At 38.2% G+C, this 16,394-nt stretch overlaps 1 protein-coding gene across 1 annotated transcript in view; it reads left to right on the top strand.

The window, feature by feature from the left end:
- Nucleotides 1-9,910: 9,910 nt before the first annotated feature.
- LOC106934148 (vitamin D3 receptor A) overlaps nucleotides 9,911-16,394 on the top strand; it is a 147,652-nt gene continuing 141,168 nt past the window's right edge. The window contains exons 1-2 of the mRNA XM_088006880.1: nucleotides 9,911-10,017; nucleotides 11,014-11,176. The gene's annotated coding sequence lies outside the window, so the exon portion shown is untranslated. The remainder of the gene's footprint in view (nucleotides 10,018-11,013; nucleotides 11,177-16,394) is intronic.

Here is a 16,394-nt window from a genome sequence, read left to right on the forward strand (position 1 = left end):
GAGTTTTTAAAGGCCTCAGGAATCTTTTTCAGGTGTTTAGAGTTACTTTGTTGATTCAGATGATTATTTTTATTGCTCGTTCAGAGAACCTTTTCATAATATTCTAATTTTTTGAGACAGGGATTTTGGGTTTTCATGAGCTGTTTGCCAAAATCATCAAAATTAAAACAATAAAAGACCTGAAATATTTCAGTTGGTGTGCAATGAATCTAAAATATATGACAATTTAATTTTTATCATGACATTATGGAAAATAATGAACTTTATCACAATATTCTAATTTTATGACCAGCACCTGTATTTCTTGGCTTAGAATCTGCCATTTTATTTGATCTGAGACAAAAGCCTGTCTCAAAGTGATGCAGAAGTCGTCTAAGCTAAAGACTCCAGATTTGTATCCTGGTTAGATTTTTAGATTTTGGGAGACTGCAATTTTATTACACCACTTGACTCAATTTTACTGTAATAGAAAGTCGTCTGTTGTTCCAACTGTGAGCCTGATCCTCCCTCGCCCCCTTTGCCCCCGTGTATTTACAGTCCAGTCGGTTTTATCCTCCCATTTCACCCTATCACCACTTCCCTTCAGACCTTTAATTACATCTCCTTTCAGTTAGAAGTGGTTTTTTTCTCTCTCTCTCATTGTCTCTTTTTTCTCCTCTTGCAGCCTCCTGACGCTCCGTTCACCACCAGGGGACTCAGTGTTGCCCTAATAAAGTCTGCAGCAGCAAACGCTATCTCCTCCTGTATGCGCTGTAAAAAAAAAAAAACCACAAAAATATTCATAAGAAGCATAAGACCATTTCAACATTAACAAGGTCAGTGCAGTGACACATCACATTTTACAAATTACACACATGAAGATAAAAAAAGATACTCTTTTGAGAAATTAAAGTGTTCTTTTAAAATCTCTGATGTTTTAATTTTTAAAATTTCATTCCTGAATTGCTTGTCTTAGCACAGTGTGCAATTAATTTTGTGTCACAAAATTAATTGTGGCACAAAATTCACAATTAATTGTGAATTTATTGAATTGAATTTGACACAAATTGAATTTGTGTCAATTCAATTAAATTAATTGACACAAAATTTGTGACTCAATTCGACACAATTTGTGACTCAAAATTAATTCTGTCACAATTAATTGTGACAGAATCACACTAATTCACACTAATTCGCAATAATTATGTAAATTCTTATAAAATTATTATGATTCATAAACAAACTTTCTCATCAGAAAAAAATAAGCTTTTCATTAAATGATTCAGATCTCCCTGTTAGAAGTCAAATTTACTTATTACAACTAAATTAAATGAAATCATCTTATTTATGTACAGTGGGGAGAACAAGTATTTGATACACTGTTGATTTTTCAGGTTTTCCCACTTGCAAAGCTTGTAGAAGACTGTAATTTTTATCATAGGTACTCTTCAACTGTGAGTGATGGAATCTAAAACAAAAATCCAGAAAAATACAATGTATGATTTTTAAATAATTAATTTCCATTTTATTGTGTGAAATAAGTATTTGATCATCTATCAACCAGTAAGAATTTTGGCTCTCACAGACATGTTAGTTCTTCTTTAAGAAGCCCTCCTGTTCTCCACTCATTACCTGTATTAACTGCACCTGTTTGAACTTTTTACCTGTATAAAAGACACCTGTCCACACTCAATCAATCAGACTCCAGCATCTCCACAATGCCCAAGACCAGAGAGCTGTGTAAGGACATCAGGGATAAAATTGTAGACCTACACAAGGCTGGGATGGGCTACAGGACAATAGGCAAGCAGCTTGGTGAGAAGGCAACAACAGTTGGTGCAATTATTAGAAAATGGAAGAAATACAAAATATCGGAAAATCTCCCTCGGTCTGGGGCGCCATGCAAGATCTCACCTCGTGGAGCATCATTGATCTTGAGGAAGGTGAGGAATGAGCCCAGAACTACACGGCAGGACCTGGTCAATGACCTGAGTAGAGCTGGGACCACAGTCTCAAAGAAAACAATCAGTAACACTCTATGCTGTCAAGGATTAAAATCCTGCAGTGCACACAAGGTGCCCTTCCTCAAGCCAACGCATGTCAAAGCCCGTCTGATGTTTGCAAATGACCATCTGAATGATCCAGAGGAGGAATGGGAGAAGGTCATGTGGTCTGATGAGACAAAAATAGAACTTTTTGGTTTAAACTCCACTCGTCATGTTTGGAGGAAGAAGAATGATGAGTACAACCCCAAGAACACCATCCCAACCGTGAAGCATGGCGGTGGAAACATCATTCTTTGGGGATGCTTTTCTGCAAAGGGGACAGGACGACTGCACCATATTGTGGGAAGGATGGATGGGGCCATGTATCGTGAGATTTTGGCCAACAACCTCCTTCCCTCAGTAAGAGCACTGAAGATGGGTCGTGGCTGGGTCTTCCAGCATGATAACGACCCAAAACACACAGCCAGGGCAACTAAAGAGTGGCTCTGTAGGAAACATCTTAAGGTCCTGGAGTGGCCTAGCCAGTCTCCAGACCTGAATCCAATAGAAAATTTTTGGAGGGAGCTTAAAGTCCGTGTGGCCCAGCGACAGCCCCGAAACCTGAAGGCTCTGGAGGAGATCTGTATGGAGGAGTGGGCCAAAATCCCTGCTGCAGTGTGTGCAAACCTGGTCAAGAACTACAGGAAACGTCTGATCTCTGTAATTGCAAACAAAGGTTTCTGTACCAAATATTAAGTTTCATTTTTCTGGTGTATCAAATACTTATTTCACACAATAAAATGGAAATTAATTATTTAAAAATCATACGTTGTATTTTTCTGGATTTTTGTTTTAGATTCCATCACTCACAGTTGAAGAGTACCTATGATAAAAATTACAGTCTTCTACAAGCTTTGCAAGTGGGAAAACCTGAAAAATCAACAGTGTATCAAATACTTGTTCTCCCCACTGTACATTTCTTGTCAGTAAAATTAACCAGCTGCTTTATGTTATTGAAAATGCAAAGTTCCAGTTTCATTAAATGACTTCAGATTTGTCTGTTAGTTTTTCCATACACAAATTTGCATTTTACATTGGCGATTGTCCATATCTGACATTAATTTGGATTTTTAAGCTGTCACATTGTTTTTTTTTTTTGTTTTTTTTTAATACAATGCTTAGTACTGGTTAATTTTAAATTATTTAAATATGCATTTTACACTGTAATCATGAGGGATTTGATTATCAATTTTTCATAACGTTTTTTTTTTATTATTTTAGGGTTTTTAAAGGTCATTATAGGTCTATATGACTGTTTGAGTATACTTAAATTACTAGAAGTAACTTTAACCCAAATTAGAAAATATAGTCAAATTTAATTAATAACATTGGTTGAAATGGGTTGACTTCATTTCATTGAGCAGATTTGGGGTATTTTAATTACAGTTTGTTGTTGCATCTTTCGCCTGCCTACCTGGTGAATGAGTGTTTAGAAAAGAAACAACTGATCAATGAAGCGATTTAAGCTGTGGCTGAGGTCAGCTGACGGTCCAATTGTGAAAAAAATCTGAAACCCGGTGGTTTTCAGATTACTCTGTGATTTCCGCTGCAGAAATGCAGAGCAGCACGAAAGGTTCGAAGATCACAGTTACACAGAAACCCTCCTGCAACTTCTCTTGGAGTTTGCTGTAAACGCCACGTCTTAAATAGCAGAGAATGCATGCTGGCACTTCAAGGACTTTACTGTCAAGCCTTAATCAGCTCACATAGGCAACATTTACCTGAGTTTTTTTTCCAACCAAATATATAATTATGATGTCCATTAATCAGTGCTGCTACACTTCTCCTATGCAGTACATGGTCTGCCCCACTTTCTAAATTCCTCCTTTCTGAGTGGAAAGAATGTAGCGGCTTTTTTGAACATTGTCAAGTTTATTGATGTTGGAATGCTAGGAGGCTTTCTTTTTAGCAACACTTCACAAACTTTCTTGACCACTGAAAGTGCAGCGGACTACAAGCCACATTCGCCCACTGGTTCCTTTTCCAGCAAAAATAGCACTTTTCTCCTCCCTACTCAGATGATCACTGCTTTAAATGGACTCCAGGGAAGTCTTATCTTCTACACTGCCCCCACCTGCAAACGGAGTTTTATTTATTTATTTTTTGACAAATTGTCAGGCTCCAACCCAAAACTTTGTCAGTTGAAATTTCATGTGATGGACCAGACATAAAGCGCACACCATGGGTTACATGACAGGAAAATAATATGTGGCTTTAAACTATTTTTGCAAATAAAATGTAAATTTTAATTCAGTAAAATCCAATGAAACAGCATCAGAATCCTCAAAATTATGGACTTATTTTTGCAACAGATGGAATGACTGTGAACTCCTGGAGTCAAAGAACAGACACAACAGCAATAAAACATTTTCCAATAAATAGGCTACGTCAGGACATAAATTATATTAAGTGCAATTGTATCATAAACTGGACATAATGATCAGATTTTTTTATGGGGGCAATATTATGTTAAATCCACTTTTTTTAGCTTTACGTTATGTCATGATATTATCCCTTCATCAAAAAATACTTTGATTCTTCCATGCTTACTTGAGAAAGACAATAACCGGAAGCACCTCCTCCACTGAGCTGCAGTTTCCAAGTTTCCAAGCTTCCACCTCACAGGGCAATTGACCCACTCAGCTCCTTCAGACTAGCTAGCAGCAATTAGCAAACATTACATGAGCAACTTCTCAGAGCAACGCTGGTAAAAACATTTTTAAAGGCTTAACAGAGGAGCAATTTTGTGATGACTTCATCATCAACAACATGGTGGAGTTCCAGAAAGAGCAGAAGCTTCTTTAAAAGACAGAGGCCAAATTTCAAGTAATTAAATTAGGGAGTAAAAATTCTTTTAAGTCATACTTGATATATATAGCATTTTTATAACAACTGAGGGCAGGCAGCATAGTTATTTGTTTATGCCATAAATGGCAGTATGTCCTTGGAAAATATATAACACCACCCCTTTCAGATACTGACATTTATTGCTGCCTTTGTGAAACCAAGTTGGCGAGAAAATCATAAAAGTAATGAACCAACAATAATTTTAGTATTTGAAGTTACTAGATTATTATTATTAGCTTAACATAGATTAACATAATTCCTATAATGGTAAAAGAAAATTGTATAATATTGTTAAACGGTATGATAACTGCCCATCTGTTATGAGCTTTGGTCAGGTGAAACCAAAATGGAACTACAGTGAATTGGAAGAAGCCTTTGACTGAAGACCCTTTGACTTTCTTACAGTCTCATGAAGAAGATGCTCAGGGTTGTCCATAATATCAACAAGAAGAATGGGGGAAATTGAGTCTCTAGTTGCATAAAACTGGCAGAGACATGCTTACAAGAATTAGCTTAGGGAGTGCACTTTTCAGAATATATGATTTTTATTCCATTTTACAACTACAAAATCTTTTTTGTTGTTGGTTTATCATACTAAATTTGGTTAAAATGTGGTAGAGTTTGTATTAAAAAATATTCAGGTTGTTTGCACCTTTCTGCCAGGTAATGAGTTGGTTATTTAATTACCCTTCTGTGTGCATCCTCTAGAAATCCATTGCACATGCAGACGACACTGTAGTAACTTTATCAGCTGCACATGTGACTGTGATTCAAAACTATACTTGTCAAATGCTGCTCTGTATTTTAACACTTTATTTCAACCCTTTTTTGAACATCTATCCAGGTCAAAACAGATGTGGATTTTTCAGGAGTTTCTCTCCGGTTTGTGCCGCCGCTCTGGTTTTCCTGATGTTTGCATGCAGCAGAGAGATTCAGTGTGAGGACTGCATTCATTCCCACTGAAATGCAGTCATGTTTGAGAGCCAGCGAGCGGGCCATGGAGAACTCGGGCCTGCTCGCAACTATTTGCTTTTCCAGCTGTTTCCTCGACTCACCCAGCGAGTGGGAGAAAAGAAGGCGGTGGTTTTGGAGTTGGGGGCTTTGGAGCAAGATGGAGGGATTCATAGTTCTAGGAAGGAAGCTGGTGAGGGAAAAGAGAGCTGCAGAGAAAGTGTGTGTTTGCGTGTGTGTTCAGACTGTCTCCTCTTTCTGTTGTTGGAAACACGCCAAGACACCGAAATCATCTCTAACAACCAAAACACTCTCTGTTTTTCTTTTTATGTTTTATGTACAACCATAGAGGAAAATGAAGTTGCCCCTTCCTTCCCTCCATCTGCGCATGCCCCCAAACAGAAACACGCCCATGTGCCCCTCATATATAGACTGATCTGCCTCTCAGACACAAAGCCACAAGGGATGGCCTAGATTCCAGCACATGTACACACAAGCAGGCTGCAAGGAAAAACATTGACCTCAGACACACATGCATATATGTATGTACACACACACACACACACACACACACACACACACACACATACAAATAACAAGTAGTCTGAAATCACAAAGAAAACATTTCAAAACACTTCTACAAATGCTATTTCTGCTTTCTATAATTAAATAACTTTTACTTTGACTGGCAAATATTACACAGATGTAACTGTTCTGGATTAATGCACATCTTTAACAAAAACCACACATGCTAATTAATATCCATTCAGTCGTACATGATTAACATAATAAAGAACATGACAGCTGCAAAGGGGCCTGAAACAAGTCAATCTGCAAATCTGCTGTCTCACCAAGGAGCTTTGATATTCCCATCATGAAAGAGCAGAGCCGTTCCATAACAATGGGAATCTTTTAAAAAAAAAAAAAAAAAAAGAAAGATGTGTGAATAAACCATTCTCTCACACGGTTGTCATTCCTCATGAATGGTTATGCAGTCATACACACCGTTTTAATTTTACAGGACCGGGTGTGAGTGCCAGACAGATTCTGGTCAAAGGCAATAGAAATATTCTGAAGGTCTAAAAATCATGTCAAGCTCTTAGTGATTTGAATTGGAAAGGACTGTTGTGATTTAAAAAAACAACTGCTTATATTGTAGCAATGACTTTTTCCAAGCCTTCTTTTACATTGTATAAAAAGCAAAAGGAAGGTTTCAAAATAACTCAATGAAAACCGTAAAACAGATCTTACAGTTAAAACCAGAGACGTACATGGACTGTATAAAAATAATTCACATAACCTTTCTGTCTGACATTTAGTCATTTTTAACGTTTACTACTGAAGTTCATTTAGCAATACTAAAATATTTCTACTCTACTTGATGCCAGAATTGTGAAATATGATTTTGTTTTTTTTATTTAGAGGTTTACAAATATTTGCTTACTTATTTGTGAGAGTTGCTAATTAACAATTTTTTCAGCTCTTTGTGTTTATTTACACAAATCTGGAATATTGTCTTCTTCCTTCCTGTGTTACCTATTAGACCATGTCGGTGTAACATGGTTTGATAATACATTTTTAGTAGTTTTTTTTTCTTATCTTTTGGTTTTAACAATAGATAACATCAAATTTTGACAAAAGAGAATAAACGCATCTCTTTCGTCAAAGAAATGTGACAAAAGACATCTCACATCTCAACACACTGACTATTGTGTTGAATTTCACATTAATAGGAAGTAAAGAGAAGAAGGCATTAAGTTTTCAACCCTAAAAAGAAACAATAATGACAACAAAAACAATTCTTTATCAATAGTCTCATTCTGTTGTGGAAATTCTGTAATTTTACACAGGTTTTACGTGAAAATATAGAAAACAGTTAAAATTTGTCTGTTTTTGTTACTAGTAATAGTAGTAATAATTTCAATATTTGAAATATACTGTGATATGAAATGAAAGCAGTGTATTGAAGTGTTACCTTCAGATGCATCCACTAGTTTTGATTCATTGAGCTTAAATGTTGAGAACTATCTACATCACTACTACATCATCTGGGATTTCCCAGATTGTTTAAATGAATTTTAAAAAGGCAATATAACATTCCTTCTCTCATTTATTTTCTACTTAGAAAATAAAAATAAGTGTGGTAATCTTAACTAACCTAAAACAGGTAAGTTTAGTCTAATTTAATGTAGTGACTTTAAATTAGATGACATTGATTTAATGTGACATTACATTAGTGAAAAATCTTTAATCTTTAAAGAAAAGGATTATGTCTTTTTATACATTGGGTATACAAATCTAGTTACATACATGGTATTTCTGACTCATTTCGATCATTGCTTCATTTTAATGAAGAAAATTATATAATACTTACAGGTCCCCTCTTGTAACTTCTTTCTTGTGTTGCAAATTGATGTAATTTATTTTCAAAGATTAATAAAAGAGGGGTTTCTTAATGCTACTGCTGCCCTCTGGAGAAGCGATATGGGTACATGGGAGGAATCACTACTAATTACAGAGCGAGTAATGTGATGATTGATGGGCTTTGATATGATCTTGCAGGGTGACACACTGAGCCCTATCATTCCCTCTGAACTACTCCACTATAGAGACAAATTGGATCTGCTGTGTCTCAATGTATACGCCATGGACAGCCTAATTGGTTGTTAAGAGGGTTTTTCTGCTAACCTGTCCTGCTTTCAGCATGTGGAATCTGTACTATCAGTTACTACTGCTGTAGTTTCAAGTACAAAAAGGCCAGAGAGACACAGATAAGCATGCTGGAACTTTCATATATTATGGATAGGTAAAGTATCAATAATTCATTGTGAAAAATATAGCATCACAAAGCATGCTTAACAGTAAAATGGAAAGTAAGAGCACTATATGTGATTCCCCTGTTTTTTAATTACTTAAACTTTGTGTGGCATAAAGCATTAACAGTGTTTTGCAAAAGAATTCATACTGCTTGATTTGTTTTTAATTTTCCATCAGGTTATAACCACACACTTTATTGTGATTTATTGGGGTGCACATTTGACAAAATAATGCTGGTGTAACATTTGAAAAAACAAAAAAACCCCAAACAAAATAAAACAGTAAAAAGTCAAATTAACGTTTGCCACAACCTATGTGAAAGTTACAAAAGCTTGTGGCGAGACCAAAATTACCCATAAATGTATTTATTTATTTATTTATTAGGTTTATTTGATAGGAACAGACACAAAAATATAGACAAGCTGAATAAAACAACAGTCCCATCCTTGTGTTATGGTGCTTTTAGCGTAAGCTAATTTACAGCACTTGTCCCCAGAAGGTATTTCAAGACAATGTCTAAAAACTACTAGGAAGTGAAATAGTAGAAAAAATTTAAAATAAAACATGACACTGACAACATATGCAAATATATTCTTAGAAGTGAAAGCCAACACTGCACATTCTCTTAAAAACATACAATCCCCACTGTGAAACATGGTGGTGGCAGCATTATGTTATGGGAATGCAAAGAGCATCCCCTGATAAACCTCCTGAGCTACAATGGAGCGGATTAGAGAATGTATAAAATATAAACTCATAAGAAAAGACTTTAAAATTGTCATTTCCAGATGTTTTCCATCCAATCTGACTGAGCTTGAGGTATTTTGAGATGTTTTTTTGTGTCTCTTTTAGGTCAAATCTGATAAAGACTTAAGGTGAGTAGAAAAGTTAAGGAACAGAGTAATGCAATGTATGTCTTAAAAATGGTTAAAAGCATAAAATGAATTGAAAACGTCTCCCAATTTTTAACATGAATTAGCTCAACATGTTTAAGCTAATTGGTAAAGTCTTTAAAGTACACAGAGACCGTTAGGCAATCACTTCCTCACGAAGAAATAAGTATGTAGGTTAAATACATTTTGAACGCATGTCGTCAATCAGGCTAGCCGGTACGTCACGACACACCCCTGTATAGTGGGTACGACCAAAAATCTCAGAACTTGATTGGCAGGCGTATCCACCAATGGGAGTGCACGCCATTCCAGAGTGGTGTGCTGTGATTGGATACAGGGGAGAATAATATATATGTATAGATATGCCTGACTGAGAAATGGTAGGGGCGGGACTATGTAGAAGTGCTGTCCATCTGTGGCGATACAGATTAAAAAAAATTGGACTGACGGAGTGTAAGCTAACGTTGTTCTTCGCGTGAACTAATGTAAGTTGTTTTGCACTTTCTTAAAGCTGAGGTCTGTTGACTGCAGAGGAAGGCGTCTTCTCGCTGTCGTGGCACTGTAGTTAACGCACACTGTCGTTTCGTGTTGCAGAGAAGTGCCTAGAAGCACAGGGGCTGCTGCTGGCAAGGCCAGCAAAGTGTGCAGCCGCTGTTAACGTTAGCTGTTATTGGTCTCTGGCCGCGTGGAGTATTTGTGATATAACGATGTCACGAGCGCTTCTCCCCGTTCCGTTTTGTCACGGCGGGGAAAAGCGCCCCGCAGTCGCTGCGCATCTGTAACATTTACACACAGCTTGAGATAATTTCGGGGGACATTTTCAACATACCGCTGCTGGTAGCCGAACTCAGCTTTTCTCTTTCTTTTTGGCTGCTTGTTTATCTCCGAGACTGCGTTGTTGCTCTGTCTTTATGTGCGCGCAGAGGGGGGAAGGAGGGGAAAAACAAACAAACAAAAAAACTCCTTTTAAAATGTAGCAAATAAATATGGCCGTGCGTCCTGGCACATGGACAATTCTTCTCGCAACCGGACTTAATTCGTGTCTGTGTAGCCTGCTGCTAAACAAGCTTTTCTCCCACTCGTGTGTTTGTGTCACACCGCTGTTATGGTTTCACTCTCTTCATTTTTTGTTTTTTACTCAAAATTGCGCAGTGAGGGAGGGTAACCAGCAGCGGGCAATTATAGCTACAACTTGCAAGTTTTGATTGAATGAAAGTGTTGTGTGGGTGAGCGTGTATCCCACATGACCCTTAACAATTCGCGAAAGCTCCAAAAACCTCATTCCCGGAGTGGGTTTCAGTTGTGTTTTGCGGCTAATGATCCAACAAAGCAACCAGTGGGTGGTCAGATTTACACAGTCACGTTAAAGGTACGCTGTACCCGTGCACGAAATAACGGGACGTCAGCATCCCCATCCCCCACCATCTCTGACCATAAGGTAGCCCTTTCTAATTCATCTCTTCTTTCCTTTCTTTTGATAGACTTGCTTTGAAGCGGAGGGAAACGTTTTTCCTGCTAAGCGCGAGGAAGTTGCTGAAAAACCTCGCCTTCAGCTTAATTGTTTTGGGAAATTCGGCGACCTGGCTTTAAAAATTGGGCCCCCCTTTGGAACTCCACAAAGTGAAGGTTGATATGCCACATCAGGTAAGAACAAACTCCCTTTCTCCTTAGTGACACTTAAACGCACCACTGACTTTTTTCATCATGCTGTGTGGAACAAGCTGTATTTTGCAGCACTTTGCTTTGTGTTTACACAGAGATGTCACGGTATTCTACATTACAGATCCATCTAGCATTTTGGCCTCGAAGCTCGCCTTGTTGTTCTCTCCCTGTATGTGTGTATGTGTGTTATTGTTATAGACAGATGCATCCCTCCACATTCCACATGTGTATGTCTGCTTGCCCACAGCAGGGGCTGGTGTGCAAATCCCCTTAAATCCAAATACGCAGTTGGATAAAAAATAAAAAAAGGAATCAAGGCTATCAGATTTCTTTAGTCCGACATGTTTTTGCAGATGGTTGAAATATGGTTGTATAAATTTTAGATGGTGTGTAAATTAAACTTTTCTCATTCCTGGATGTTTTCAGTCTTGTGGGAGATGTCAGTAAAATACTACAAGACAGAGTCTCATAAAGGCTGGAGTAGACATGGAGATGGAGAAGCTGATGTAGAGTTAATGTGCCTTGCATAAGTATTCCTACCTCTTGAACTTTTTCTTGCGCTGTCCTGCTACACACGTTCATTTGTTTTGTGTGTGTTTTATTAGGATTTTATGTGACAGGCCAACACATAGTAGCACATACTTGTTGAGCAAAAAGGACAGTTATGCTTTGTTGTTAAATTATTCTACAAATAAAAGTCTGAAAAATGTGACACTCATATTTATTCTGGCCTAACGTCAATACTTTGCATAAACCACCTTATGCTTCAATTTCAGTGCTTTCAGGGGGAATATTTATTTGCTCTGCATGTGTAAAGGCTCAAGGTTTTTTTATGTTATTTGCAAAAAACTAATTTAGATTGGATAGAAAGCACTTCTGCTTTTAGTATTTTTGAAGTGTTGCCAAAGATTATTATACAGATATAAATCTGGACTTTGATTTTAACAAGTGAACATGCATAACTCTAGTTGTATATTTTTGGTTGTTCTCCTGTCGGAAGGTGACACTTTCCTCCCAAGTCTCAAGTCTTACAGCCTTTGACAAGTTTTCACCCAGGAGTACCATATTTTTAGTTCCACCCAACTTCCCTTAGATTCTGTCTGGCTTTTAGCATGATGCTGCCACTATGTTTTGTTGTTAGGATGGTGTGTTCACGGTGATGTGCAGTGTTGGTTTTTATATTTAATCCAGAAAGTTACATTTTGACCTCATTTGATCAGTTCAACTAATTTCTACATGAGTTGTGGTAAATAACAAGACTTTCTTTCAACAATAACTTTTTACTTGCCGCTCTCTCATCTAGGCCAGATATGTGGTGTGAACAACCCTTCTTGCAGCTATTAAAACTTTTCGATTAAATGCAAACTAGTAAGCAGCATTTTATTAACCATGTAAACGGTTAAATATTCCATCCATCCATCCATCCCTCCATCCACTGTCTATATCCGCTTATGGCAAATGGTTTTATTGCATGTAACAGATATATTATGGTCTTTGAAATATTGCACCCAAACAGTCCTTTGCCGTTATCATATTGGTACTCCTCTAATAGGTTTTGAATTCCTATAATTCCCTTAACATGCAGTAATCTGTAAAGAGCAGATTTTGCTTGTAACATCAGTGTTGATTCAATTTAATGTTCACCCAGACTTTGATCGTCATGTGATATGTTCTGGACTAGACATGCACAAGATACTGAATAACAATTCATCACAGTATGAGTATTTGTTAGAAGTGTGCCGATCGATCGGCCACCGATCATAATCGGCCGATTTCCGTGAAAAAGTGTATGATCGGTGATCGCCGCTCATGGTCTCTTGTTGCAGATCACACAAACTGATCACCTGCATCTCATTTCGCAGCCTGCCTGTGCAGCTGGTCTCTTTCCTTCACACTGCGCAAACATGCAGGAACAAATCCTAAGCGATGTGGAACTATAACGCACTCAGTGAATGGGGAAGTTTGCGTGTTGCAGCGGAAAATTGAAGCACGTCAAAATGCATCAACACGACGAATCTAATATGGCATAAAAACAATGCCATACTTGACGGAGTTTGGCTACATCGAGGTTCACTGCAGTAAAAAAGACATATGGAGCGATCAGATAGCAGGTAAAGCAGCGCACAGCTACACTCACCCGGATTAGCATGACGGTCAGAAGGCTAAACAAATAACCCGCAAAATTATTTAAGTCTTAGAGCTAGTGGTGTAAGACACTGGTTCTGCTCTTGCTGTTGAACCGCTGTTATGCGCTACAGGTAGTAATATTTCACAGACGGAGCGCAGCTTCTGCTCCACCTGGTAATGAACTCTCACACCGAACCTCTGTTTAAAGCTGCAGCATCTAACTTAAAAATTTTTATTTTACATATGTATTAAAACTTTCGCTCTCCTAACATGAGACAGATAATCTCTGAAAAATAATCAACCTCCTCTGCCTCCTCCCTGTTCTGCATAATTACTCCGCTTAGTCAGAAACAGCCAATCAGAACTAGCAGAAATCAGCTAGCCGCCATGCTATCAGGAAGTTTTCATTCAGTAACTCAGGATTGTTTATTGTAATGGATCCTGTATTTGCCTTTGAATGTTAAGTTTTATACTTGAATTTTTTGGCAATGTTGAAAGGTTTTATTTTGAGTCTTTGCATTATTTAGCCTCTTCAGAGCCTTCATATGTTTTCAGTCTGTTAAAGATAGTTTTAGCGACAACAGTACAATTTGGACAATGCCTGTTTTTTTTTTTCTTGGAAAAAGTTATTAAAAACAAGTTTTTGTCTAAATTAAGGTGAATTCATGGTTCCTTTTTCCACATAATGTAACTGGTAGTGCTTATGATTAAAAACATAATTTTGTGATCGGTATCGGTGATCGGCCCTCATGGGTAATCGGAATTGGCAGGAAACAACCTGATCAGCACATCTCTAGTGTTTGTAATATTGTAATTGCAATATTGCAAAGAAGGAAAAAAGTTGGTGAAATCTAATAAAAAGCAACACTAGAATATATAACAATAATGGTAAAAATGTAATGTTTTCTTAATATCTTATAGGTCTGTTTTGGATGTACATATTGTGAGCCTTTATATGAGGCCGTTAACCACCTACCCATAGGTCGTGCTAGACTTTTTTGTTGTCCGTCATCTTGACTGACAATATGAAAAACAATCGGTTGTTATCCATCAAATTATAATCATATCAACATCGGCTATTTAGCCGCATTTTATGCGGTTTAGTTAATATTCACCGTGAATCCAGATCCCATCACAAATTAAGCAGATGAATGCATCTGCATTTTTCTCCTTAGAGACAAAAACCACTGACTGTGGTGCCAATAACTTATAATAAATTAAATTAAGCGACTTCACTTAAATTACCAGCACTTCACCCACAGGGGTCTGAATACTCTTCCTCCTGGTCCCCATATGCAGAAAAATCTACATTAATTCATCAGTCAGTTGGATCTGTCTGATCCAAACAGATCAATTGAACTCTGAGTGTTTTACCCTGCGCGGTCCGGGCGTGCGCTTTTACCAAGATTTTTTTTTTTGCGTGGTTTCGCTTCTCTAAAACGGACAGATGTTACGTCTGCAGCGCTCCTCCAGAACGCCACTCTCCTGGGTAACGTGCACCCAGAAGGCTCCATTTGTTAAAACTGCTGGTTGAGTTACTTCCAGCGGTTTTTAATTCTTTGCAGCGGCGTAGCCATGTCGCAGTGGTTGAGCAGCGGACTGCACATGCTACAGTCTAATTAACTTTTGCATCGTCATTTATTTCCTCAAGATAAACTGCCGGCTCCTCAAATGGATTAACACAACGTTACATTCTCTTTAGTTTTCTCTGGTCTGTAATGGAGACTTAAATTTAACGCGCCATTTCAACCAAAGGTTTGGAATATGCTTCCTAACCAGACGCTCCAAAGTGTCCTGTCCATAACTCTTCAACACGCCATTAGCTCCCGGTCAGAAAGACCCATTTAGTTCAGAGTCCATGAGATGATATTCACAAAGGATTTTTTATTAATTGATTTCAGTTGCCTCTGCGATGAAATCTTTGCGTAAAGTCTATAATGTCGGCCCATGTGCACCAGTCAAGGGTGTTAATTATAACCTGTCAAAAGTAGGGTTTGAACGACTACATATTTTTTAAGGTCGACTACATCATGATAATAGTCGAGTCGATGTCGACTAGACGCTGTGACGTCATAGTGACGTAAGCGCAAAAACCCTTCACAACTACGTGGAGGCTTTATCAGCTATTTTCACGGCAAATATGGACCCTCTCCCGACCCCACACACACACTCCCCTTCTCCTGCTTTTACTAAGTCTATTATGCAGAATTAAAAGACCAATAAACAGATCATTCTTCGTGAGCAGGGAGAAAAGTTCGTTGTACAAAGTCGGGTCTGACTTTTTTTTTGGTTTTTTCCCCAAACACCGGCTGATGCTGATGATCTCTGGATAGTTACTCGTATAGGAGTCAAATTATCACACTGACCACAATGGTGCTTTTGGAACATCACAAACCAAACTTATTATGAACGGATCCCGTTTGGTTACAGTTGAATTTAACGAAACCTCCTGCTGCTCCTCCGCCCGATGCACAGCATGATCTCTGCTGACTCAGCAGCGGCTCTCTGAACCGACATGCGGACGGCGGCCGAGATCGCCTCTATCAGATCCTCAGGATGAAGCTTGGACTTAGTTTCCAGATGTAGTCAAACCATATCTTTATAAGAGCGTAAAGCTGCCAGGTTAAAAGCTTCAATACGCAGGGTGACGCTGATCAGTTGGATGGATAAAAAAGCCTGACATCATGACGCGTTGTAAAACATTACTGCGGTAGTCTTTTTTATTTATTTATTTTTTTTAAGGATTTTTTCGGCACTAGTTTATTTGACAACGATCTGACTGTAAGGGGGCAGAGAGAGCGGAGAGAGGCATGGGCCCAGCGAATGGAGGACGGGAGTCGGACTCCTGATTACCGCGGTCTAAAGTCTCTGTATGCGGGGCGCCGCGCTAACCACCGCGTCGCGCAACGCCCCTATTGCGGTAGCCTATGCTGTAATTTACAGTTTGTAATTATTAAATTATTTACATTTTTATACAATTTGAGCTTTCTGACGAACTCACCTAGTCCACCTTCTTTCATTTTCTGGGAAAAATCTGTTTAGTCATGTAATTGCGACTAGTCGACTGGCCCAG

Source organism: Poecilia mexicana, unplaced genomic scaffold (assembly GCF_051168715.1).
Source record: "Poecilia mexicana isolate PSO_F unplaced genomic scaffold, ASM5116871v1 scaffold_7, whole genome shotgun sequence".
NCBI lineage: Eukaryota > Metazoa > Chordata > Actinopteri > Cyprinodontiformes > Poeciliidae > Poecilia > Poecilia mexicana.